The sequence below is a fragment of the Podarcis muralis genome, chromosome 7 (assembly GCF_964188315.1).
Source record: "Podarcis muralis chromosome 7, rPodMur119.hap1.1, whole genome shotgun sequence".
Lineage (NCBI taxonomy): Eukaryota > Metazoa > Chordata > Lepidosauria > Squamata > Lacertidae > Podarcis > Podarcis muralis.
Window position 1 is genome coordinate 28,867,555 of NC_135661.1, and position 27,898 is coordinate 28,895,452.

Genomic DNA, 27,898 nt, shown 5'->3' on the forward strand with positions numbered 1-27,898 from the left:
CGCAAATCCATGGGTTAGGGGGCGCAAATCCACGGGTTAGGGGGCGCAAATTACTTGCCTTGCCCCGGGTGCTGACAACCCACGCTACGCCACTGCTTCCTACTGTTTAGTTGGAAGCTTCTTTCTCGTCATTTGAAATCATTGGTTCAGGTCCTCCCCTCTTGAGCAGCGGACAACATGCTTGCTCCATCTTCCATGGGACAGTTATTCAGATATTTGAAGATGGCTCTCATGACACCTCTCAGTCTTCTCTTCTTCAGGCTAAACATGCTCAACTCTAGGGTTGCCATATTTCAAAAAGTAAAAACCAGGACACCCCAAAAGTTGTTGAGCTTCTTTCAGGAAGATGCCAAAATTGTTCAGCTTTTTTTTTAGACAACCCCCCAAAGTTCTTGAGTTGTTATTGTTGTTTTTCTTTTTACAAAAGCATCCCCAAAATGTGTTTTTTTGATTGACTTACCTAAGATCCTGGACAAAGTGCGGCCTTTCAGAACTCCCCACCCCCCTGCCTTTGAGATCCTGGTAATGTCTGGGAAAATCCAGACATATGGCAGCTCTACTCAACTCCCACAGCTGTTCCTCATAAGGCTTGGTTCCCAAATCCTTCATCATCTTGGTCACTCTCCTCTGCACATGCTTGACTTGAGGGCTTCTTTTTGTGGCATCTCGTCAGCTCCTGTGAGAACAAGATACTTTGGTAGATGGACCATTGACCTGATACAGCAGCCTCTTCTTATGTTTACACATATTGTTGTACAGGATTTGTGGGGCTACCTCCTTGTTCCTATGCTGAGAAGTAATAGGGCCCACATAGGGCTTTGTCTATTGAAAAACACCCCAATTCACCCACCCCCACTGTTGTAAAGGAAAATTGGACATTACCGGTAATTCTTGACCGGTCAGTCAAAGCTGTCCTCCATGATTGGATTGGATTGAATGTGTCACCTTTCACAGGCCTGTCCTTCCCTTTGAGTGACAGTTTGAGCTCAAGCTTGCTCAATATGCAAATGGATGCAAAGCACATCTAATGCTCCGCTGCAAAGACTCGCTCACTAAGTTGACAGAGAAGACTGCCTTGCTGACTAATTCTTGGAAATTTCCATAAACCCCTCGCTTTGGTGGCTGGGCTTGGCTGAGCCAAAACTATTCACACATTTTTTTTGCCTGCTCCCCCCCCCCCCAAAAAAAAAATTCTGACTGCTTCAAAGCCCTTCTCAAAGAAGAGAAGGTTTTTCCCCCCAGCAGAAAAAAGTTTGCCTTTTTATTTATTTCTCTTGCCCTTGCATGCCCTCAATGATATCATCAACAAACCCATACTGTGAACATTTCAAGGCCAATCTGCCTAATTTGCTCCACCCAAGCCAATAAGCAGACCAAAATATTTCTTATCTTCCAAGTGCACCTTTCCTTAAATGTTGAGGCGCAGTTGTCTAGCCGCCCCAAACATGTACAAAAATGCATATATTGGGGGGAAATGATGGGCAAGCAACTCATTATGTTTTGAAAAATATTTATATACCATCCTCTCACAAAACATCTGGGCGGGTGCACAACCATGTAAAAATATTAAAAGGCAATCAATGCATAAAAAGGTAAAGGGACCTCTGACCATGAGGTCCAGTCATGACCGACTCTGGGGTTGCGGCGCTCATCTCGCTTTATTGGCTGAGGGAGCCGGCGTACAGCTTCTGGGTCATGTGGCCAGCATGACTAAGCCGCTTCTGGCAAACCAGAGCAGTGCACGGAAACGCTGTTTACCTTCCCGCCTGAGCGATACCTATTTATCTACTTGCACTTTGACGTGCTTTCAAATTGCTAGGTTGGCAAGAGCAGGGACCGAGCAATGGGAGCTCACTCCATCGTGGGGATTTGTTTTTTTCTTTTTTTAACAATGTTTTTATTGGTTTTTCCAGATACAAGTTATAGAAAAAAGGAAAAAAAAAAAGGAAAAAGAAGACAACAGAAGAAAAAAGGAACCAACTTTCCAAAATATTTTTCTCAAAACCAACTGGACTTCCCCACATCTCCCTCACCCTGCATTCTTTACAATAAAGATATCAGCAAATTATTACCTTGTTTCATGCATTCCTTTGTACTTTCCAATAAGTATACTCTATGTTTAAAACTTATAATCTAGTTGCATTACATTACCTTCAAAAATCATGTTACTTTAAACATTGGTCCTTTCATAATTATAAACTTAATTTCCATATCACCGAATCTTATTACTGAAGCTAAATTTTCTGAATCATGCAAACTCTTAACATTCATATAACTCAGTGTTTCCCAACCGGTGTTCCGCGGCACACTAGTGTGCCGTGAGACGTTGCCTAGTGTGCCGTGGGAGGGAGGCGGGCGAGTCGGGCGGCGAGAGGCGGGGCGGCGGCGGCGAGCACACGCGGGGCGGCGAGCGAGCTCCCTCCCACATCCCATCACCGCGAATGCAGGCTTTCGCTGAAGCCTGGAGAGCGAGAGGGGTCGGTGCGCACCGACCCCTCTCGCTCTCCAGGCTTAAGGAAGCTATCCCCCCAGCCGCGCAAGCTCCCAGAGCGATGCCAAAGCTGCGCGCACCTTCGCCATCGCTCTCCGACCTGCTCTGGGGGCTGGGGACGGGAGAAGCTCCGGCTTCCCCCGCCCCCAGCCCGCGCAAGGTCCCAGAGCGATGCGGAAGGTGCGCGCACCTTCGCCATCGCTCTCCGACCTGCTCTGGGGGCTGGGGACGGGAGAAGCTCCGCCTTCCCCCGCCCCCAGCCCGCGCAAGGTCCCAGAGCGATGCGGAAGGTGCGCGCACCTTCGCCATCGCTCTCCGATCCGCTCTGGGGGCTGGGGACGGGAGAAGCTCCGGCTTCCCCCGCCCCCAGCCCGCGCAAGGTCCCAGAGCGATGCGGAAGGTGCGCGCACCTTCGCCATCGCTCTCCGACCCGCTCTGGGGGCTGGGGACGGGAGAAGCTCCGGCTTCCCCCGCCCCCAGCCCACGCAAGGTCCCAGAGCGATGCGGAAGGTGCGCGCACCTTCGCCATCGCTCTCTGACCTGCTCTGGCGGCTGGGGGCGGGGGAAGCTCGGGCTTCCACCACCCCCAGCTCCTGCAAGCTCCGGGAGCAATGGCAAAGGTGCGCTCACCTTCGCCATCGCTCTCGGACCCTTTCTGGGGGCTGGGGGTGGGGGAAGCTCTGGCTTCCCCCACCTCCAGCCCCGCAAGCTCTGGGAGTGATGGCGAAGGTGCGCTCACCTTTGCCATCGCTCTCGGACCCTTTCTGGGGGCTGGGGGCGGGGGAAGCTCGGGCTTCCCCCACCCCCAGTCCCGCAAGCTCCGGGAGCCACTCTGGCTCCCATTCTGGGGGCTGGGGTCGGGGGAAGCTTGGGCTTCTCCCGCCCCAGCCCCGCGTCTGGGGGGGGGGAATAATTTTTTCCCCTTTATTTCCCCCCCAAAATCTAGGTGCGTCCTATGGGCTGGTGCGTCCTATAGGGCGAAAAATACGGTAGTCAATATAGGCACAGAGTTAATTTTTAAAACATTTTCTAATGGTGGTGTGCCTCGAGATTTTTTTCATGAAACAAGTGTGTCTTTGCCCAAAAAAGGTTGGGAAACACTGATATAACTTAAAGTATTTTTGTAAATAGTCTTTAAATTTTCTCCAATCCTCTTCAATTGTTTCTTCTCCCAAATCTCGGATTCTGCCAGTCATTTCGGCCAGTTGCATATAGTCCATCAATTGCGTCTGCCACTCTTCCAGTGTGGGCAAATCTTGTGTCTTCCAATATTTTGCAATTAATATTCTTGCTGCTGTTGTTGCATACATATAAAAGGTTCTGTCGTTCTTTAGCACCTTCTGGCCGTCAATGCCCAGGAGAAAGGCCTCTGGTTTCTTAGGAAAGGTGTATTTAAGCACCTTTTTTAGCTCGTTATGAATCATTTCCCAGAAGACCTTCACTTTTGGGCAAGTCCACCAGAGGTGAAAGAATGTCCCTTCAGCCTCCTTACATTTCCACCATCGTGGGGATTTGAACTGCCAACCATCTGATTGGCAAGTCCTAATCTCTGTGGTTTAACCCACAGCGCCACCCACATCCCAATCAATGCATAGTGATGATTAAATTAAATAGTACTCCAGGGACATTTAAAACTACTGCAAAGGACTGTGGGCATTATTTCATATTTTTATTTATTTAATCATTGAATTTCTTCCATGGAGCTCAAAGTGGTGTACATAGTTCTCCTCCCTATTTTATCCTCCCAACAACCATGTGAAGTAGGTTGTTGTGAAGTGAGTGGGGATTTGGGCCCTAGTCTCCCAGGCAGAGGCGCCAGCTTGCATGGGCAATGGGGGTGGGAACCAACATTGTGTGCATGATGTTGCACATGTGCAATGTCCTGTCATCATGTATGCAATGTCAGGATGTTGGGAGGAGCTGGGAGCAGAGCCAAATGTGGCAGCAGCACAGCTTCAATGCCCAGGGACCCCTCCTCCTCTTCCTCCTGCTGCTGCCACTGGCCAGGGGCTGCTTTGATGCTCCTTCCCCTCTGTGGCAGAAGGGGAGGGATCCAGTGAGTATATGTTCAGATGCCTTGTGACAAGTATCCTGCCCACATCTTTAAGCCGCATTAACTAAGTGTCAGGAATGAGCCAGCTACAAGTGGAATTTTACAGCCAGCTGCAGAATACGGGCAGGAATAGAGAGGTCTAGATTTGATGCAGGCTGAGCAGAGGCCAGAGCTGCCAGCACCGACTCCCTTTCACCTTGTACGGCCAGTTGCCAAGGGAACAACTGAGAGTGGGCCGAAACACAGCCAAAGATGTCAGGAAGCTCAAACAAGCACGAACAGACACAGAGGACAGTCTTTCAGAACAGGAAGAGGTTGGAACTGATCCAATAAGTCTGAAGAGCTGGTAAATGGGAGGGCTGCTGGACAGGAAGCAAAACAAGAGACGTAAGGGGCAAAGGTTCAACAGGAAAGAGTCTTCAGAAGAGTCATCCTGCGTGATAATGCCGGTGGCTTTGTTAGAGCCGTCTGGAGCTATCTGTTTGTTTTCGCAATAAATCCTCCTTTTTAGTTACCTACACTTACTGTGTTAACAAGCTGGGAACCTGGACTCCTGGCACTAGGAATGGCCCATAACACTGGGCCAGATGTTGCACTGGGAACATTGTATGGCAGAAATTGCTTGCACGCATGCATTAGTTAAAAATTGTGCCTAGTAGGAGAGATGTTCATGGAAATGTGTCGTAATGTGTGTGTGAACTGCTTTTAAAAGTTTGTTAACTATGTGAGAATGGGACAAACCACTGAATATAAGATTGGAAAAGTAAGAAACTGAAATGGACAGAATTGTACACTCCCAATTGCCGGTTGTTGAACTCTGATTGGCTATGTATTGGCGTGATGTCATCTTGCACGATCCCTGATTATGTAGGATCATTCAGGTCTCTGTTTCTGAAATGAGGAAGAAGTCAAAGGAAACAAATGATGTTCAACAGGATATAAGAAGAAAAGATGCCATTCTGTTTTTCAGGAAGAGCTTACAGCCTATCAAAAATGCTAGTTCCTCCCTGAAAACAGAGACTGGAGGAAAGTTGGTGGAACAATACTGGAGCAGATCTCCTTCTGCAGTAGGGGAGAGTGACGGGCCAACAACTGATAATTGTAGCAGTTATCTAGACCTGTGATTATGTTTAGAAGGCAGCAAGTGTGTCTCAGTGTGGAGGGACTTATTTTCAACAATCAGAGATAAGCAGTTTTATAACCATGCCAAGCTGGTCTGCAGCATGTTCCCATCTCCATTTTATAGGCCTCTCTTTAATGGTCCAAAATGCCTTCAACTGGGCTAGTGAATTACTTTCCTTTCACACAGCTAGGAATGTCATCTCAGGGTTTCAGTAACAGCCTTGCTCCATTGTTCAACTTTCTTTACTGAAGGAAGGCTGTAAAATAAAATTGAACATAAAAACACACACAGGCTTCTCCATTTTTATTGCCACGCTGGGTCCCCATTGGGCCGGGGGATAAAAATTTGCATCTGTTGCTAGGGGATAAACAGTTGTTAGAGGTTTCTTTTTATTTTGTTTTAAACAAGACTGGAGATATTTATTCATAGAATGTCTTTTGGCTGCCTACTAAATTCAAAACTGCCCAATTAGACATCACTAATAATGTCCGTCCAATAAAAATAAAAAAAACCAAACAAACCCAAAAGTGTTAGCTTTCTGAAAACATAAATTCATCCTTGAGAGTTTACTGGCTCCCACCATCAGCTTGGAAACTCAGCAGTGAGGTGAAATTATATCCAAAGAGAGTATTTGAGTTAGAAAAATCTATTTCCAATTATCGCTTTGTACAGGGGAGAGCTTGTTCTGAGGGAGCTAGGAAGCTGGAAAGATGAGCTGCCTTGTGTAGCATGGAGGGGGGGGGGATGTTTAGAGGAAGATGACAGGGACTGTTTCTCAAAGACCACACAATCCTTGTGGCACTTGGCAATAGGGACACATGTGTTAAGGGGTGCAACAATCAAGGAGACATAAAAGAAAGCATGGCTGTGGAGGGATATATGCAATCTTATAGCCAGAGCCAGGAGGGTAAGGGTGAGTCCCTTAGGAGAAGCAGCAGCTGGGTGCTATAAAAATGTAAGAAGAGGTTGCTGGATCAGGCGAATGGCTCACCTAGTCTAGTATCTTGCTCTCATAGTGGCCAACCAGATGCTCACATTTCTCATTAGTAAGCCATGGCTTCACAAGCATCTTCAACAGTAAACAAACAAAGGAACCACCTTCTTTCAGTAATTTTTTCAGGGCTCTCTTTGCATATTTACATACGTATATCCATTCTGCTCAGTGACCGAAATAAATTGATTCATTCATATATACATATATCTAGAGAGAGTGAAAGAAAGAGAGATACAAAGACACACACACACACACCATAGCTGTCAACTTTTCCCTTTTCTTGCGAGGAATCCTATTTGGAATAAGGGAATTTCCCTTAAAAAAAGGGAAACGTTGACAGCTATCACACACACACACACACACACACACACACACACACACACACACACACAGTTTTATACAGTACTTGCAAAAAGTGTACTTTGTGAGTTTCGTACCAAAAAGAGGAAAATGACAAACTGAATACCTGCTTTTTGTGCAACCTAAAGGCATGGTTCAGATCTAAAAAAGAATACCAAGTGCTTACAAGCTCAGCAGTGAAGAGACTCTGAAACCTGCTGATATCAATATAAAGGAAGGCATTAATACATCTCTCTCTCTCTCTCTCTCTCTCTCTCTCTCTCTCTCTCTCTCTCTCTCTCCATATGACAAAATGTGGCAAGTTCAGCCAGTCCTGTAGAGAGTTTGTTCTTGTGCTGGATAAAAGGCTACCAGTCTGCCATGAAAGTCTCTTTGCTTGTTTAATTTTTTTTTGCCCTTTGCTCACATGAAGCTTTTGCTTCAATTTTTTTCTCAAAAAAAAGAAAAGAAAGAAAGAAAAGCGCTTTAGGTGGGCCGGCTTTCGCCACACCCATCCATGACATCACCGGGCCTCTCTCTCGCCTGAGTGGCTGTCTTTCAAGTCCCCTCTCTCCTGATGCCCACCTTCTCAAAGTTGATGCAGCTCCCGCTGTGTCTTAATGGCTTTAATCTCCTCCTTGTTATTCCCAGGTCTACAGCCAAATAAGCTGATCAGAATTAAAGCTTGCTCTTTTTCTTTTCTTTCCTTTCCTTTTGGAGGAGGGGAGCTTTTGGGTTGCTATGGTGATTCAGATGCAATACATTGCCCCCCCTCCTCACCCACCACACCTGTGTTTCTGTTGCTACGCCAGCCTTGTCACAACAGTATTAATTTTTGAGGGCATTTGCTGAGGCCCTGAGAAGTGACAGGAAGTGGGACCACACAGCAAGCTAAGTGGCGGAGCTCCGTTCCTGTTGATACCTGTGGGGTGAAAGGGATTGCTTCTAAGCAACAGCCCCCAATATTCTGCAGAGACAGGAGGCAGCCAATTTGTTGTAATTGCTCGGCAGGCTTTCTTTCCTCCAGTCCCTTGACAGCTTCCTCAGTCCTTTCACCCTCCACTGTCACAACTGTTTTAAATAATGCAGCCACAGGAGAGAACTGCTGGGAAGATGAACAGTCCAATGGGGAGCTGAAGTTTGCCCCTCAATCCTCAGTGCAATTTCAAATATTCTTCAACTGTTCTCAAAATATTTACCTCCTATGACATCCTTTGACATCATCCCATGACATTGGTTTGCAATATTTGCTGTCTGGGACACTCGGCGTTGAGTAATGGGGCAGCGTGCTGATGACATGCAGTGATAGGGAGTTTTGTGGCAGGCAGTCTAGAGACATAGGCTGCCCCAAAGAGGAAGTATACTTAAGGAAATAAAAACAGCCTGCCAGCCAGATGCCTGTGGGAAACCAGAAAGCAGGACCTGGGTGCAAGAGCCCTCTCACATCCTGTGGCTTCCAGCAACTGGTATTCAGAAGCATTGCTGCCTCTGAGTGGGGAGACAGAGTGAGACCGCCATGGCTGGTAGCCATTGTTGTGGGGTAGGAGAGCTGGAAACACACACACACACACACACACACACACACACACACACACACACACAGAGCAACCAATGTGCGCCTTTAGTTTCAGATAGTACATGGGTAAAGGTAAAGGGACCCCTGACCATTAGGTCCAGTCGTGGCCGACTCTGGGGTTGCGGTGCTCGTCTCACTTTACTGGCCGAGGGAGCCGGCGTACAGCTTCCGGGTCATGTGGCCAGCATGACTAAGCCACTTCTGGCAAACCAGAGCAGCGCACGGAAACGCCGTTTACCTTCCCGCTGGAGCAGTACCTATTTATCTACTTGCACTTTGACGTGCATTCGAACAGCTAGGTTGGCAGGAGCTGCGACCAAACAACAGGAGCTCACCCTATTGCGGGGATTTGAACCACTGACCTTCCGATCAGCAAGTCCTAGGCTCTGTGGTTTAACTCACAGTGCCACCCGCTTCCCATAGTACATGGGTAGATGAGTCTAAAAATCCTGGGACACAAATTTTCACAGCTATGTATGGTGGCTCATTTACCAGGAGTAATGTATTTTGCATTAACTCTGGAAATGTATACTCGATTCAGCCCAAACTAGGCCTGGGGTATATTTTGCTCTAGGAGGCTTAGTTTGGTCACAATCGAGTACACACTTCCAGAGTTAACACTAAAAACATTATTTCTGGTAAATGAGCCACCATAGCTTCTAGAGGGCCATGAAAATTTGTGTCCCAGGCTTTTTAGACTCATCTACCCATGTACTATCTGAAACCAAAGGGGAATATCGGTTGCCAGATGGGAAATAGCTTGGCATTATTTTCAGCTCTCCTATCCCACCAGTGCTAGCCTTCTCTGCCCCAAATTTACCTAATCCCTTTTAAACAGAAGAAGCTGCCTTATACTGAGTCAGACCATTGGTCCATCTAGTTCAACATTACCAACTCTGGCTGGAAGCAGCACTTCAGGATTTCAGACAGAAGTATTTTTTGCTGCCCTACTGGGAGATGTCAGTGGTTGACCGTGTGAGGCTCTACAGCTGAGATATTGTCCCCCATTTTAAAAAACCTTAAAGCAATAGACTAGTCCTCATGGTTTTGAATGAAGGGCTGAATTAAACCTGTCTTATACTGAGTCAGAATATCACTCCATCTAGCTCACTATCGTCCACCTTCCCACACTAAGCCCTTCCCCATGTTTAGCACATGTGAAAACATTTCCCAGGATTCCACACCGAAAGCATGAGATGGGGGTGAAAGTTTCCCATCACTCCCGAGACTGTAGCTCTTGGATATTCTGGACCAGAGGAAATGGAGACTTCGTGGGCGGGGGGAAGCAGAGGAGAGAGAACATGTTTTGGTGCTCAGTTCCTTCGCGTGCGATCTCATTTGTAGGCAATTTGCTCACTCCAATAGAATTCTAATTAGTGTTTTATTTCTTTTGCCACTACCCTGGATATTATACCTTTAATCCAAATAATCAAGTCTCAGTGATAGGGATTTCCACTGGGAGCCTGCCGGAGAGGGCGGCAGGCAGCCGGGCCTTCATGCCGAGAGGTTTCCAGAGGAATGAAAATTGCGCCGGCCTCTGCAAATTACACGCCGGTGTGGCTCGACGCGGGAACAAACAAATCTGCACCGAGTCAAGGAAGCGGCTCTTGCTTAAATTAACACCTTTCCATTAATATGGAAGAACTTTCCTGAAGAGGAAAGGCAGCGAGCGCCTTTTTATTTATTTATTCTTGGTGGTTTTTTTTTTTATGGCAGCGACAATTAGATGCACAAGCGAGAGTACCAGGGGACTTTAATTGAAGCGAGAAATTGACAATTTTGAAGGAACAGCGCTGCAAAATGGAACGGGTCAAAGTGGAGCAAGAGGACAGGAAGGGATGTGTTAGGAACTAAACGTGCTCAGGGAAACGATGGCACATAGAGACACAGGAAACTTCGCCATACTGAGTCAAATTATCACCCCCCATCTTGCTCAGTATTGTGCACACAATAAGCAACGCTGTGGCAGGGTTGGAACAGCCCAGGTGCCCAGAGTCAGGATTGAAGGGCTATCAGGCTCAGAGGGCAAACATAATAATATTAATAATAATAATAATAATAATAATAATAATAATAATAATAATAATAATACACTGGTACCTCGGGTTACATATGCTTCAGGTTACAGACTCCGCTAACCCAGAAATAGTACCTCGGGTTAAGAACTTTGCTTCAGGCTGAGAACAAAAATCATGCTCCGGTGGCATGGCGGCAGCAGCAGGAGGCCCCATTAGCTAAAGTGGTGCTTCAGGTTAAGAACAGTTTCAGGTTAAGAACGGACCTCCAGAACGAATTAAGTACTTAACCCAAGGTACCACTGTAATAATAATAATAATTTATTTACACCATGCCCATCTGGCTGGGTTTCCCCAGGAAAGGACGAAAGCTTGCATCTAGCTATTGCTTGCTGATCATTTTGGGTAGGCTTTTAGTTTAGCTCGATTTAGCCCACACTACCTTGGGTGCACATTGGTTGGGATATTAGTAACCCCAACCCTTCAAATTGGTCTCAGCCTTGATGAAAGGATTGCCGCCAAAAACCCTGCACAACTGGAAGCCCACTCCAGTCTTTCTGGCCCACATTAGTATTATCCACCCGTCCCAACTTGTTGGAAGGTGTGTCGTGCAATGATGGGTTCACATCAGCACATAGGGTGGGCCTGTGATAATGTGACCACGTTCTGGATGGGTGCATTTAAAGAAATTTAGAGAGAGCACTTGGGGAGAAAAAAAAACATGGCCAAAGGCCCAGAGTTAGCTTTGCTTAATCTTCACTTAATGGAAAAATATGAATCTGCATTTGAAGAGTTTTCTTGGCCAGCTTTTATTAGCAGCCAGGATAGTAATAGTCAGATATTGGAAAGTCTTAGAAGGTGTGACATGGACGACATGGTATTAAAAAAGTCTGGCAATTAGTGCTGATAGAACAAATACCCACTAAATGAGTATTGGGGGCGGGGGGGGGGCGCAAGTGGAGCCTGCTGGATCAGGCCAATGGCCCATCTAGTCTAGTATCCTGTTCTCACAGTGGCCAACCAGAAGCCGCCAATGAGAAACCCGCAAGCTAGACCCCGATGCAAGAGTGCTCCACCCGTCTTGTGGTTTCCAGCAGCTGGTAAGGGGAATGAAGCAAAGGTACTTTTGTGGATTTGCATACTTGCATTATGTACAGCGCAAAACCAGAGAACCTGGGACTTCATCCAGATTTCATTTTTTTGAGTCGCTATGGCTGCATGTGGCAGCTGGAACTGCCACACAACTGGAAAACATGACAATTTAAGGGATGCAAGCTCTGATGTAATCTGACCTCACACCTTTGGAAAAGGGGGGAGGTTACTGTTTTTGTTCTAATACTGTTTCTTGTTGTTCTGTAATATGAGAAAATAATAAAAACGGAACAAAAAATAGCAGAGAAACAGAAGATGCTTGGATATATGTGCTTCATGGAGAGGTACTGCTCTGAAAGCCAAGGTTAGCATCACTTCCTGGCTGGATGAAGGCTTCATTGCAAGCACAGGTGGGCAGCCGCAGAAAGTGTGAACAGCCCTCAGCTCAGACTCGGGCGAAACACATGACGGAACAGCGTTGACTAAAAAGAAAATTTATCCAAAGACTGGTTTTTAAAAATAGGTACCAGCGGAACAAAGACTAACAAAAACAAATCACAGGGAATAAAAAGAGAAAAACACCATCGATAACATAGATCGTTCTGGGAAGGGATCCAAGCAGAGCTTGTGGGAAAGGTTCAGTTTCTCAAGATGATGATAGCATTTCTCAGCTTTCAGGAGATTCAACCACTGTAGTAGAGAGACGGGGGGGACGGGGACCGACTTTTTCTTCCTGGGGAAAAATAGAAGAAAACAACTTAGTTTTTAAAGCAAGAAATCAGAATTTCCACTTTTAAAATCAGGGGTGGGGAACCTCAGGTCTGGAGGCTGATTATGGTTCTCCAGGCATCACTGTCTGGTCCTCTGGATGATCCATAGGCTACACCCCTTATCAGCCTTCCTCCAAGCTCTCCTTGGTGTTTTTGCCTGCAGTGGCGGACCTTGAGGTCTCAAATTTCAGCCAAAATCCGCCCCCCTGCCCCCTCTGGTCTTCCATTCTACATCATATTTGCAGTGTCCCCTCCAGCGTCCCCAAGACTCCACGCCCAGTGCAACCAAACTGGTCGCACTGCCCTGAGTCCACCTCTGTTGCCTGGCTAGAACGCATCCTCAAGCTCAGATAACGCCTCTTGCTTTCTTGGATGGGAGGAGAGTCAGGAAGTGCTGATCACTGCCCCATGTGGTGTGCCATGCAACTGCAGTCTCCCTGGGAAAAATGTTCCGGATCTGGCCTAGCTCCACACACCCAGCCTGCCCATTGGCCTTCCCAAGGCAGGAAGAGGGTTTCCTGTCTCTATGGCATTTTCCTTGAGCAATAAAGTCTATCTGATCTCTGCATCTTGTAACTCTGATCTTTCTCTTTGGCCCTGAATCAAGGCTTCTTCTCCTGCCTTTATACAGACCATCAAGCTCAGTACTGTCTACATGGACTGGCTGGGGCTTCTCCAGGGTTTCAGGCAGGGGGCGTTCTAAGCCCTACCTGAAGGTACCAGTGACTGAACCATGAACGTTCTGCATGCAAACTCAGATGCTCTACCCCTGAGCTATGGCCCTTCCCTATAAAAGTTGTGGAAGGCAGGTGGAAGATAGCCCAATAAACTGGCCTGTGTAAGCTACCTGCATGGGCTGCTAGACCTATCTTGGCTTGGCTGGATTTCTGTGATTTATGAGCAAGCAGCTGCCTGCCATTGACTCAAGAATCAATAGCCTTGAAAAGTTTACATGCTTAAGTTGTGGCTGCCTCAACCCTGTCATTTAACATGAATCAGGCTTATTCACATACATAAAAAGGGAAACCTGAGGGCAATCATGGCAATTTAAAACAAATAATAGTTTTTGCAATGAATTAAGTATCTTGATCAATGCTCTGTGTCCCGGGAAAGTCGGACGGATTGTCAAATTCTGTCAGAGGATATTATCTCGGGGCGTGTGGGTAAATTAGCAAATAGCTTGGAGATCTAAGAAATGATAGTAATTATAGGAACAAAATTGTTATTAATGTACTAATTTACTTGGGAGCCAGACTTCATGTAATTACAATTTAGGATCAAGATAAGGTTAATGCTTTTACCTTCCCCGGTATTTATAGAAAGTTTAAACGGATTCTCCATCATCAAATCCTGAGAATTATAATTGCTTGCGTGAGACTTTGCTTTTGTGCTTTTGGCACAGTCTCTGGGGCAGGAAAGAAATTACTGAATGGTGGAGAAGCCTGGCTTCAGAGAGAAAGAAATGCAGGAGCAAGCTGTGCTGGATTTGACTTAAGGACCCCCTTGCTTGAGAGATTGGATGAGCAGATTCTGCTCTTGACTGTCCACTCTGCCCTACATGCCACTTCCCCCAATTTCTGGTAGAACACAAAGGATTTCTAAAATTAATGAGAAGGCTAGCGTAGGCCGCGTTTGCCCAAGCATTTAAGTTGCATCTGCTCATCTGGGTGATACACACCCCTGTTTAGATAGGGTTGCCATATGCCCGGAATTTCCTGAACATAGCCAGAATATGGCGGTTGGTAACAGCGTCCTAGTGGAAATTGCTTAAACGTCTGGGAAAATCTGATGAATTCTGATGAATTTCTGAAAAAATTCTGTCTTATTTTGAGATTTTGCAAAACTAAAAAAAGCCCAACAGCGAAACGGGAGGTGGGGAGTACAGAGAGAAAGGACAGGAGATATGATGCTATCCCTTAACATGGCAAACTGTGTGTGTGCTCCGTGCAATTTTCAAGATGGAGCAAGATTTCCAATTTTTCAGTTAAATGAAACTGGATAATTGAAAGCTTCCAAGTCCAAAGAGAAATCCAGAGGAGAATTTTGAAGCATCTTCCATCTGATAGCATGTGGATGTCCTTAGGTTATGTAGCTTCCACAGGCTTCCCATTTGCCCTTCTAAACATAAAAAGAGCCTGCTGGATCAATAGCTCATCTAGGCTAGCATCCTCTTCCAGATGCCTGAATGGGAAACCCGAGCACATTGGTTCCTGTGGTTTCCAGCAACTGGTGTTCAGAAGCATTGCTGCTTCTAACTGTGGAGGCAGGGCAGAGCCATCATGGCTAGAAACCATTGATAGTTTTATCTTCCTCCATGAACTTGCCTAATCCTCTTGTAAAGCAATCTAGGTTGGTGGCCATCACTGCCTCCTGTGGGAGTGTGATCCATAGTTCCATGCAAAAGTTGGAAGGGGTATTTCTTTTGTCGAAAACAATATCCTTCTTTTGGCCACAGAGTCTTCCCTTGCCATGAATCTGGAGGCTTGAAGTTCCATCCCTTCCGAGCCTTTAAAAGCACACCACTTACATAAGAGCCCCTATAAGCTCATCACCATTAATTTTCCATATTAAATACATTCATAATGAATTCTCCAGAGGAGTGAGGTGCGGCCGGGCCTTGGCTTTTCAGAAACAAGACGTCTCCTCCAGGGAACGACAGCCAGCCAGCCAACCGGAGAGTGCAGCTAAGTGCTTCTCTGTTCCCTGGGGCATGGATTAAATGGTGGCCCGGGGAATGGGCCTTCCTGCTTTTCTGAAATCTCTCCCAGGTTTATGCATCAATAAATTATTGAAGCAAATTACTTTGACTGCTGGAAACTGCCAGTTAAGTGTAAGGGTATTTCGGCTGCGAGGCTGTTAAGAAGACATAGGGAAACATGCATTAAGGAAGGCCGATTAAAACAAACTCTTTCCTACGGAGTTCTGACGCAGAGCCACTGGAGCTCATTGGACTACCGAAAGCTCTTGGTGACTGGGGCCATCTAAGCAGGGCGGCTGCATTTTCAACTTTTAAGAGGACAGTCCTCCATTTGAAGGGTTGTCAGGGGACAGTTGTCTATCTGAAGGACTGTAGGGCCCAAACCAATGGCTTCAAATGACAGTAAAGGGGATTCTGACTAAACAGCAGGAAGAACTTTCTGATAGTAAGAGTTGTTTGAGAGTCGAACAGACTTCCCTGTAAGGTGGTGGACTCTCCTTCATTGCAGGTTTTTAAACAAAGGTTGGATGGCCATCTGTCAGAGATACCTTAGTTGGGTCTCTCCCAACTTTACAATTCTATGGTTCTATCTACAAGGTCAACATGGAGACTAAGGAGGAGGAAGCTGACAGGCAAGGCCATATCCTAGACTAATGGTAAGTAAGAAGGCAGGCCAGTGGAGCCTGGCCAAAGGCTGACTGAGGTTAGTAGGGAATTAACCCATTCACCCCTATGGATCAGATTCCACTGCCTCCATAATCATCAGCAGCAGCACTTGTCTTCTAGAAGGAAGCTGCTAGAACTGCGTACCCTTCAGTACCCCCAGAAAAAAAGCACTGATCGTCATCATCATCATCATATTTAGGGTATTACAACATAGCTTTTTGATGGCTGCCCTCTTGCAGGATTCTCTGTGAGTTGGACGAATTTGAAAGTGCAGATAGGAAATGCTATGGCTTCACTTACCAGGGCTGCATTTATGAACTAGATTGACCCAGCAGGGAAGTTTGCTCATCCGTGCTCCCTCACTTAACAATTCAGGCCATTCCCTGCCATGGAACAAGGAGGCTGAGAGGGCTGCAAGGCTGGATACAAGTAACCTTTCATACAAACAGGGATGTTTAATAAGGTTACATGAGGCCTTCAGGACTCAGCAACGGGATGTCAGCTTGCCCTTTTAATAATTTATACAGAAATCACTTTGCAAGAGTAATTGTCTAGAGCTGGACAAGGTGCCCTGAAGAGAAGCAGGAGAACTTCATACTTCTGGAAGGCCTAAGGGGAAGGGAGGTCATGGGCCAGACAGAAAAATAGGTGGAGAGTTGACCCAGGTGGTAGGTGAAATCATTTCCACACCCAAAATGCTGGAAGGAGAATGCAAAAGTCAACATGGGATGGGGGTGGAATAGCTATTTGATCACATACTTGAGTATGTTTAGCCTGAAGAAGAGAAGATTGAGAGGTGATAGGGTAGCCATCTTCAAATATCTGAAGGTCTATCCCATGGAAGATGGAGCAAGCTTGTTTCCTGCTGCTCCAGAGGGAAGGAGCCAAACCAGTGGATTCAAATTACAAGAAAGGGGATTCTGACTAGGCATTAAGAATAACTTTTTGATGGTAAGAGCTGTTCAACAGTGGGCTTACTCAGTACTCAGAAGGTACTCAGAAGGTGCTGCACACTCTTTTCACTGGAGGTTTTCCAGCAGAGGTTGGATGGCCTTCTGTCACGGATTCTTTAGCTGTGATTCCTGTGTTGCAGGGGATGGTCTAGATGAACTTTTGATCCCATTCAAACTCTATGATTCTACAATTCTATGATTCTTCTGGCTTTTATTGCCAGGAGCAGATCCATGACATTTGATTCTGTGAAGCTTCTGTGTTGTCCTGCACTGATCACTTGGGAAGACAGGCTAACTGATATTAGGGTATTGGAAGAAGCAAAGATCCCTGTGTTGAAGCAATGATTCTTCAACATCAACTTTGTTGGACTGGTCATGTTTGCAGATGCCTGATGATCGTCTTCCAAAGCAACTACTATTTTCCGAACTTAAAAATGGAAAGCGTAATGCTGGTGGTCAACAAAAGAGGTTTAAAGACTGTCTCAGGGAAAATCTAAAAAAATGTAGTATAAACACTGACAACTGGGAAACACTGGCCTGCGAGCGCTCCAGTTGGAGAACAGCCTTTACCAAAGGTGTCATGGGCTTTGAAGACACTTGAACTCAGGATGCAAGGGAGAAATGTGCTAAGAGGAAGGCACGCTTGGCAAATCCACACCGTGATCAGCTCCCATCCAGAAACCAGTGTCCCCACTGTGGAAGGACATGTAGATCCAGAATGGGCCTCCACAGTCACTTACGGACTCATTGTTAAAACCATGTTTATGGAAGACAATTTTACTCGGCTACGAGTGATCGCCAAAGAAGAAGACTACTAGGCAAGTCCTCCATAGCTCTTCAGTTTGAAACCAACTCTTCTGGACCATTAACCCATGGGTCTACAGATGTTAGTGGACTCCATCAACCTCAACCAGCATGGCCAATGGTCAGGGATGAGGGAAGCTGAAGTCAAGGCCACACATTCTCAACACCTGTTCTATTGTATAGCATGTGCCCAGGAAGGCAAATTCATACATCTCCATGTTGTTTTCATCTACCCCTATGTAGAGTATTATGGGGAGGTTTTGCATGCATTACAACTTGATATCCTAGGCCAGTGGTTCCCAAACCTTTCTGAGTCACCTTGCTTCCATAAACTCCTCTATAGAAAACATTATTCAGAACAGTGGTTTGCATGACAATAATACAACAAATGTCTAAACAGGAACAATTAGTTGTACACTTAGGCAAACTATAATTAAAACTGTTTAGCTCAATTAAGTACTTCAACAAAAATTGCTGAGCTTGATCCAATGATACCTTCTTTTCAAAGTCTAATAGTCATTTATATCTCCAGTGCCCCCTGCCACCCACTTACCTCTTGGCTTCCCCCTAGGTAATCCCACTGATCTGAAGGGGTGGTACCACCCACCCTGGGCATCACTGTTCTAGACTGATCTCATTTATCATGAAATGAGCGTGGGCAGGATTAGTATTAAACCCTACCCTCTGATGCAGCAGAATGCAAATTTGCTCCATCCATATGACAGCCCTTCAGATATTTAAATAGGCCAGCTGCTTGTTCTGGATGGGGTTGCGTTCCCTCTGAAGAAGCAGGTACTCTCCGAAGAAGCAGGTACACTTGCCATTTCTCTCCAGGTTGACAAGGACAGTACTCTTTGGCTACCTTCCATCATCCAGCTACAAATCCATCCATCAATAGCATAGTCCAGCTCTGCTAAAGCCTGCCAACAAGAACATCATAGAAGACTCTTATAAGATGATGAAAGGATCAGGTTACTGGATTTCACAGGAAATGTTTGCTTTAAAAAACAAAACCAAAAAAACCGTGTTAATTCCCAGTCTGAATAATGTCTCAGCTTTAAGGCATGCTGTTTAAATGTCATTATTCCTCACTACCATTTGGACACTGAGTTCTGTCGGGTTCTGTATAATGAACACATTATGTTGTCTACTTAAGGAGCTGCTCGGCTAGGCAAACGGAGGCTAATCCTGGCTTGAAGAGTCTTTCTGCTCAATTGGCATGAGTTTCCTTGCCAGGCCGTGGGGTGGGATCCTGCCAACTGCCGGTGATGGTGAGCCTGTTCTGTGGTTGGAAGAGCAGGGGTTTTGCAGTGACTGTTTACTCAGGCTGAGTTATCCAGCCGGCTTGGCGTCGCTCCCAAAGAATCTCCACAAGCAAAGGCTTAGGAACATTTTACAAGGCAGTTGCTTTGTTCCCTGGTTTCACAAAGAAACACTCGATGTGGGCAAAATTGCCCATTCACAATGTAAGCCCCTATTTAAAGCTTTCTTTGGAGAACAGAAGTGAGGCTTAAGATGGGCTCTGCTGGGGGAAATGTCATACTGAATCAGCAGCCGGTGGCTGGAGTACTGTGTGACCATTTGCCACTCAAGCATCAAGTGACATAGCAGGAAGGTTCTTTGGGAGGTTGATCAAGGGTCACCCCTGTCATTAGGCAAACTGAGGCAGTTGCCTTGGGCGGCAGATGCTGAGGGCCAGCAGCTCAAAAAAGCATGTAGGGAAACCCATAACATAATGTTCAGCTATGTTCCATTTCTCTGCTTCATTCATATACAGGGAAAGGTTGTATCTCAGTGGCAGAAAAGTCACTGGTTCAGTCTCCAGTGGAATCACCAAGTAGGACTGGGAATGTCCCCTGCCTGAAACACTGCAGACCCACTGCAGTCAGTGCAGAGAATACTGTGCTGAATAGACCAATGAACTGATTCATTATAATGCTTCTGGGAAGGCCTATAGCTCAGCAGTAGAGCATCAGCTTTGCATGCAGGGCCCTGGCTCAGCCACCAGCATCTTCAGGTCATGGGCTAGCCCTGAGGTTGACTCTGTTGGGAAACTGTGTAAGTGCAGCTACTCACACAGAGTCAATTAAGGTTTGGCAGACAGCAAGAAGGCAATCTGAAGGAGTAAGTCTGCCTGGTGATAACAGAGACATGGAGACTGCTCCCTGATTGGTCAAGCTCTCTCAAGGGAGTGATAATTAATGGCCTACTAACTGGAATGTGTTAGTTCAGGAGTTCAGTGTTCAGAGTTCTGTTTCAGTGTAGGAGTTGTGAGTCTTGTCAGAGAGAGCTAGCAAAAGATCCGTGTTCTGTTCCTGTAAATACTCCACTGTATATAATAAACACCTAACTACAAGTTCCAGGTTCCTGCTTCGTCTATCCTGTCTGCAGCCAAGTTGCCAATCGCTTCCGTGGATTCTGCGTGTACTCTGCAAGGTCTGGCTAAGGTCCTGCAACTAGTCAGAAAGTTGCGAAACACCAAATTAGGTTCTACCAATAGACTCTTCAGATTTACAGCTGTCCTAGTGATGCTTTGTGGACATTCACAACATGCTGATTATCACGTATCCCCTTTAGTAGAAAACAGTCCCAGAAATGTACCCAATCCAAAGATTAAAATGAAGCGTTATAAGGGGACCTCAATGAGAGATCAATGAACTGTCCTGAAGAACAGCTTGTACAGTGGGTCTAAACTGAAATTTGGAAATGGGCAAAAGAAGTCTTAAAAATGCTGCATCAGATCGAACAGTAATTTAGGTTTCCGTGGATCATTGCTTGCTCTGATTCAGTGGTAAAGAGCAGGATTTCAAAGGGAAAGCGCTGGGGCAAAACAAACAAACAAACAAACAAACAAACAAACAAACAAACAAAAACTCTCAGACACGGTGCTTTAAAGCATGGACCTGTGTCTGGAAATGCAGCACAAAAGGAAGTCTGGATGATCCCTCAGTCAAATGAATGGACATGACTAATTTAGGCCCATAAATTAATTTTGGATTTTCTATGAGTAGAACTTAATTGGAAACTATCTTGGAAGTATGTCCAGTCATCTGAAGGTATGTGCCGCAGAGCACACTGTGTCTTATTCCAAAGTCATAGAATCATAGAAGCTGGAGGCTGGAAGGTACACCAAGATTTGGTCCAACTCCCTGCAGTGCAGGAATCCCAGCTAAAGAATCCCTGACAGATGGCCATCCAACCTCTGCTTAAAAACCTCCAATGAAGGGGAGCACAGAACCTTCCAAGGCAGTTCATTCCACTGTTGACTAGCTTTTACTGCCAGAAAGTTCTTCCTAATGTTTAGGTGGAATCTCCTTTCTTTTAATCTGAATCCATTGGCTTGGGGCATTTTAATAGGAGATGACCCACCTGAAAGTCAAAAGTGGTACAGTCTAAGAACAGTTTTAAATGGGATTTGATGGTTGTGGATGAATCAGTTTTCACCCAGTCTGCATTAATTTCACATGCCTTCATCCATAGGTCCACTCTATTTCACTTCTTGCACTAATCTGCCTAGCTTTTCTTTTTATAAAGAAACTCATATTTAAATACATGTTTCATCACAAAATTCATATTTTATCACCGAATACTTAAATACATATTTTATCTCAATGTTTGCATTTCTAAGTGCATTTCATCCTTGCCACATAAAATCTGTAGCACATTTTGCAATGCTTTTTGAGCAGAGAGCTACATTGCAAAATTTGGATGGGTGTGAAATCCAGGGCATGATTATATACCAACCCATGCATTAGCCGAGGAGGTGTGAATCAGGCCAGTTTGTCCCAGAATCAACAGACATCAAATTTCACAACTGTTCTTAGTCAGGACGTTGGAAGTTCCAGACTAGGAATAATCTGCCCCGGACCAATGCAAATCTTCCATCAAGAAGAGCTGGATTCTGTGGTCTGCACTAAGGACAACCATTTGCACAACTTATTTTATTTTGCATGACTCCTCCCCTACCCCTCTCCAGGAGAAAGGTGAAGTTTATAAAAGGCACTGACCCTTTATTGAACTTCTGGAAATCACATCCAGCTTCTTTCTGGCTTCAGAGATTTCGCCAGGCATTGCCTACCTATTTTCCTCATTGTCATAAGGACTAGAATCTAATCTTTTTTTTTTTTTTATGATGTCCAAGATTCTCAGGAACCTCACTTCTGCACTTACATTCTACCCTCCTGCAGAACTGCCAATACTCTGCTTCCACCATGCAGTAAAATCCCAGCAGCAGAGATTTGCCTCTTTCTGGGAGTGCATCAAAGGGGTGTGCGCGCGCTCCAATTACCATGCTCCCCTCCCCCTACTCTCCCCCCATCCGAACCCTGGCTCTGCAGAATGCAAGGTTCTTCATAAGTCATTGGGGCCAGATGCTCCTCATTGTAAGTTACAAGTGTTAATTATGTTCTAATTACTTATTAGGAGAGGCCGGGCTGGTTGGCACAGATAACAATTGAAAGCCGTCCAAGAACATGGAGAGCTCACGGTGGTGGTGAGAGTTTAACTAACAGCTTTTCCTGGCAGTGGGGTAGCCTCCCACACCCACAGCTGCCTCTTCACACTTATCCCAGAGCGAAAGTGGGTATCAGAGGGAGCTAATGCTGCTAGGTCCTTATGAAGACCCTGACAGTTTTATTTTATGGCATTTGTTTAGCAAAATGTATATACCGCTCGACTGCAGCAAAAACCTCTGAGCCAGTTTTCGCCAGCTCCATGCCTTCCTGGTGTTGTTGGACTACAACTCCCATCAGCCCCTGCAGCTGTGCTCCCGTCAGCCATCAATGGCCCTGTTGGCTGATGGGGGCTGTAGTCCAACAACACCTGAAGCATGTCAGGTTGGCGTTTTGCAGGAAACACCTGAAACATCAATAAAAATATGTTCAAAACAAGGAATTGAAAATATTTAAAACAAGGAATTGAAAATGTTTGAAACAAGGAACTGAAAACATTTAGAAGACAATTAAAATTAACAGTGGAAGATTAATTATGTCCATAACTATGTGCTTACTGAGTGGTAGAAGCTTCCTCATTTGAATGTCTCCATGGGATTTTGGAGTTCTGATATGGAAATATGGGAGGAATTCATTCAGTTTCCATTTTAATGCAAAGCTACACAAACCACACTCCCCAAATTAGCACTTCTCCAGTTTGTGCAGCTCAATTTTCCAGCCAAAGAATTAGTACAGAAATGCACATACTAGTGGAAAGTATACAAAAAAAGCACACCCTGCTGAAAACAATGCACAAAAAAATCAGTCTGTTGGGGCAAAATTGCTTTAAAAATGCATATACCAGGCAAAAAATTGTACAAAATGCATATATAGTAAGAGAAATAGGCACAGACATGTTTTAGCTGCCCTGACAGAGGAAGGCTGCCTCTATTACCAGCTGCTGGAAATTGCAACTGTGGAAAGTGCTGTTGCTGCTGGCTATCAATGACTACTATCTTCCATGCTCTGGTTCCATAGTTGGAGGCAGCAGTGCCTCTGAATATCAGTTGCTGGAAACCAAAGGAGGAGAGAATGCTCTTGCACACATACTGTGCTTGCTGGTTACTGACAGGCATCTGGTTGGCCCCTATGAGAACAAAATGCTGCACTAAATGGACCATTGGCTTGATCCGGCAGGGTCTCCTTATGTTCTTTTATTTTTGCATAAATAATCTGATTTTTATTGACTTTATAACATTTTTATCCCTTCTTCCCTCCAAAGGAGTCAGGCGACAGCATATCTCCTTATGTTCTGATGCACAATAGAGGATCCAAACCATCCAGTCTGCATGCAGTACCTTGGAGAGCTCCCTGGGTCTCATATTCTATTATGTTCTGGGGTCCTGCTTGTGGGCTCTTCATAGGCATCTGGTTGGCCATTGTGAAAACATGATCCTGGACTAGATAGACTGATCCAGAAGGCCATGGAGGCTGGTCTATTAGGGTAAATGAACCACCATCTCCAGTCTACCCTCAGACAGCCCCTTACATGGGCCCTGCCTACCAGTGTCAGAGTAGCCCTTGTAGAATTCAGCAGGGAAGGGAGATGAGGATGAAACTAGACTGAATCGGCTCTTGTGCAATCTACTGTTTGCCCCCTGCCTTCTCAGGACAGAGGAAGCCAGCATAACTAAAAGAGGAACAGGTGGGGATTGTAGGGAAAGATCTGCCAAAAAAGCTGAAAAACATCTTCATGTATGTGACAATGGCCGCGAGAGTTTTAATAGCACAAGGATGGAAGACTGAAGAAACCCCAACTAAAGAATCATGGCAAGAAAAATTGATGGACTATGCAGAACTGGCAAAACTGACATATAAGCTATGGGACAAAGATAACTGTGACTTTAAAGATGAATGGGAACCCTTTACAAAGTATTTGAAGATGCAGCAAAGCGAACTGGACTCCTTGGCTGGCTTTGAATAAACATTCACAAACCTTTTATTGATAATAATCAGCTAAATAGTTTGAGGCTCTATACAACTGTGTAACATGCAGAAAACAGCATTTTTAGAGAAATCAAAGACTGGAACTGAGGGAAGTCAAGGGGGGTGGGTGGGTTCTGTGGGGGGAGGGAGGGGGAGGGAGGAAAAATGGGGGGGATAAGGATGATATGTTTCTGGATAATATGTTTTGTTTTAATTTTGAATAAAAAAGTTATTAAAAAATAAATAAATAAAAGAGGAACAGGTGGCTGGGGGTCATTGGGAGCAGGGGTGGGTGGGTTTCTAAGGCCAAGAGAGAAAGAAGTCTGCTCCCATGATGGTGGATGTACCCACTGAGAGTAGGGGGGGGGCAGGTAGAAAAGGAGTCCCATTCCTGTACAGTTTAAGAGCGGTGTGGAAGAGGGATTTTGAACAGGGGTAGGTTCCCTCAGTGGGAGAGCTGTGAAATGGAGCTCCCTCCATGGGCTCTGCTGTGGCAGGCCAGTTCCACCAGGTCTCCTCTCCCCTCACCTAGGGGCAGCCATTCCTTCAGGGTGCCTCAGTGCAAGAGATGGGAAGAAGTGGGTTCATTTCATCAGCTTTGCTGAAGGTCCAGCTCCATCAGGCACCTCCTGGACCTCAACTGTGCCTGCTGGTCATTATCGAACACGAGTAGTGCTGTGGTCTAAACCACCGAGCCTCTTGGGCTTGCGCTCTGGCACTCATCATGGTGTCCTGTTGTGCCAGAAGTGGTTTAGTCATTCTGGGCACATGACTCAGAAAGCTGTCTGCGGACAAACACTGGCTCCTTCAGCCTGAAGCAAGATGAGCCCCTCATCCCATAGTCGCCTTTGACTGGACTTTACCTTTTTTTTACCTTATCAGAACAACTGTTCAGAAAGTGGTGTCTGAGTTTTGATTTTCATTTTTCTCTTCCCTCCCTGTCCCTTTTTCTTTGTGTGTTGCATTCTTTTGAGATTGTTAGCCTACAGGGGCTGGGACTGTTTTGTTTTGATTGTATATAAGCTGCTCTGGGAGCCTTTTTGACTGAAGTACAAGTGCTCCAAACAAGCAGACAAATTCCCACTCCTACCCAGCTCTTAAGGGAGGCTTTCTTCTTTTGCATCTGGAAAGAGATGGGTGTGTGTGTCTGTTTTGGCCTTGCTCTCTGCCAGAAAGGGCCTCATACACTTTTGTGACAGTTGTGTTGCCATCATCAGTACTCACACTGCAAGTTCCATGCACAGCGAACTTTTCCCTGGAGGTGCATAACTGGAGCAGAGGAAGGAGGCAGCGTACTTAGCCTTTGGTAGTCATTTTAATCTTCTAAAGTGCTACATAATTTAGATTTTTCAAAAGCGAGTTTGTAAATTTTGGATTTTTTTTTTTTTTTGAGGGGGGAAGACTTTTAAGTCTTGCTTTTACTCATGCAGCTCCTGAATCTTTCATGAGATGTTGGAAGTTTGCAGCATAAATAGAGGTTAGGAAGTAATTCTATGTGAGATTGCTGGGCCAGTCAGATTATGGTTATTATGGCTCCATTGTGAATCCTTCCTCTCCCTTTTGATCAAGTGTTCTTGCTTTAGTTTCTCCTCAGAGATTTATTCAACATATTCAGGGAATATTGAGGTCAGGAGAGAGAGCTGGAGATCATTGAATCTGCCCAGCTAAATCTCCCTCCAGATATTCCCTTCTGTGGGTATCAACTTGTCAGGAACTTCTACTGTGCGAAGCCTACAGGATTTATATTAAGAACATAAGAAGAGGCTGCTGGATCAGGCCAATGACCTATCCAGTCCAGCATCTTGCTTTCACAGTGGCCAACCAGCAGGGAGGATTCAAGCACAAGAGCGACTCTCCACCTCCTGTGGCCTCCAGCAGGTGGCATTCAGAAGCATTGCAACATCTACTTGGAGCAGCAGGGCATAGTCACCAATAGCTCTCTCTGGCATGATCATTTGTCAAATCCTCTTTTAAAGCCATCCAAGTGGGTGGTCATCACTACCTCCTTTGAAAGCATGTTCCATAGTTTGCATGGAATGAATAAGTCATTTTTGTTGTTGTTGTTGTTGTTGTTTAGTCGTTTAGTCGTGTCCAACTCTTCGTGACACCATGGACCAGAGCACGCCAGGCACTCCTGTCTTCCACTGCCTCCCGCAGTTTGGTCAAACTCATGCTGGTAGCTTCGAGAACACTGTCCAACCATCTCGTCCTCCATCGTCCCCTTCTTTCCCAACATCAGGGTCTTTTCCAGGGAGTCTTCTCTTCTCATGAGGTGGCCAAAGTATTGGAGCCTCAGCTTCAGGATCTGTCCTTCCAGTCAGCACTCAGGGCTGATTTCCTTAAGAATGGATAGGTTTGATCTTCTCCAACACCATAATTCAAAAGCATCAATTCTTCGGCAATCAGCCTTCTTTATGGTCCAGATCTCACTTCCCATGAGACCCCTACATGGATCACTGTCTTGCTGTGGCGAAGGGGCTTCAATAACTCAGAGAAGCTATGAGCTATGCCGTGCAGGGCCACCCAAGATGGACAGGTCATAGTGGAGAGTTTTGACCAAACATGATCCACCTGGAGCAGGAACCGGCAAGTCACTCCAGTATCCCTGCCAAGAAAACTCCATGGACAAAGACAACAGGCATTTCTTTTAGCTTCCCTGAATATTCCAACATTCAGTTTCACTGGATCTCCATGCATCATTTTATAAACTTCTATCATGTAACCTCTTACTCACCTTTTCTCTAAACTAAGAATGCTGCAGTCTTTCAGGAAGCAATGTTGCTTTGCTTCTGGGAGTGAACTAGAAGACAGCTAAGCTCTATGGCCCCAACAAGAAGCCAGGCTACTGCAATCCCAAAATATTGCATCCCTCAAACAGCCACCACTGCTGTTCTTCATAGGACAGTCATGCCATGTCCTCCATGATTTGAGTTGCTTTCTTCCTGAACCTTTTCCAACTCTACAATATCCTTTTCGAAGTGAGGCAACTTCAAAGGTATTCCAGTATTGTTGCCATAGCTTGGATTAAGGCTTCTCAGTCCTCTATATTTCCGAGACGAACACATGGCAGGCATTAGAGACTTTACATGGGTAATGACACCGAGAGAGAAATCAGATTTCTCAGTGCAATTACTTAAGGGCACATTTCAAAGATTTCATGGGATTCTAGGCTCAGGAACGCAAGAGTGGAGCAAGCAAAAGAGTTGGTTGAAATGGTTGAATGGAAGAACCACTAGGTTATAGCCAATGCTGGTCCTTCTTAAAGTAGACTAACTGAAATTAATGGAGAGAGGCTCCATTTGCAGTCATCATGACACTTTAAACAGTCATGGCTTCCCTCAAAGAATTCTGGGAACTATAGTTTGTTAAGGGTGCTGAGAAAGGCCCCATGTTTTCCCCACAGAACTACAGTTCCCAGAGTTCCCTAGGTAAAGAGATTGACTACTGAACCCCTCTTCCTTAATTCTTAGGGCTTATTAATTTATTATTTATATATAAATATTTATATACTGCTACATTGTAAAAACATGTCAAAGGAGTTTACAACATTATAAAAAAAATAAAAACCATACAATGAAAGCATAAAAAAGTTGAGAACAGTAAACGATTGTGGAAGTATGTATTGATAAATTGGTTGCACAGACCTGATGGAATAGAAAAGTTTTCAACAGGTGCTTAAAAGTTGCCACAGTAGGTGCTCACAGTAGGTGCCCAAAGGACCAGGCCAATGACATGTAAGGCGCAGTTTGTCATTGTTATCAAATGAGCCTCACCAATTGTGGAAAAGACCAAGGGTTTTCTGTCTTTAACTGGACTTGGACTGGACAAAACTGGTGATGTAATTATTTTGGCCAGTATACACACCCATCGAATCCCAGTGCTGTCCTGAACATTCTAGACTAAAGCTA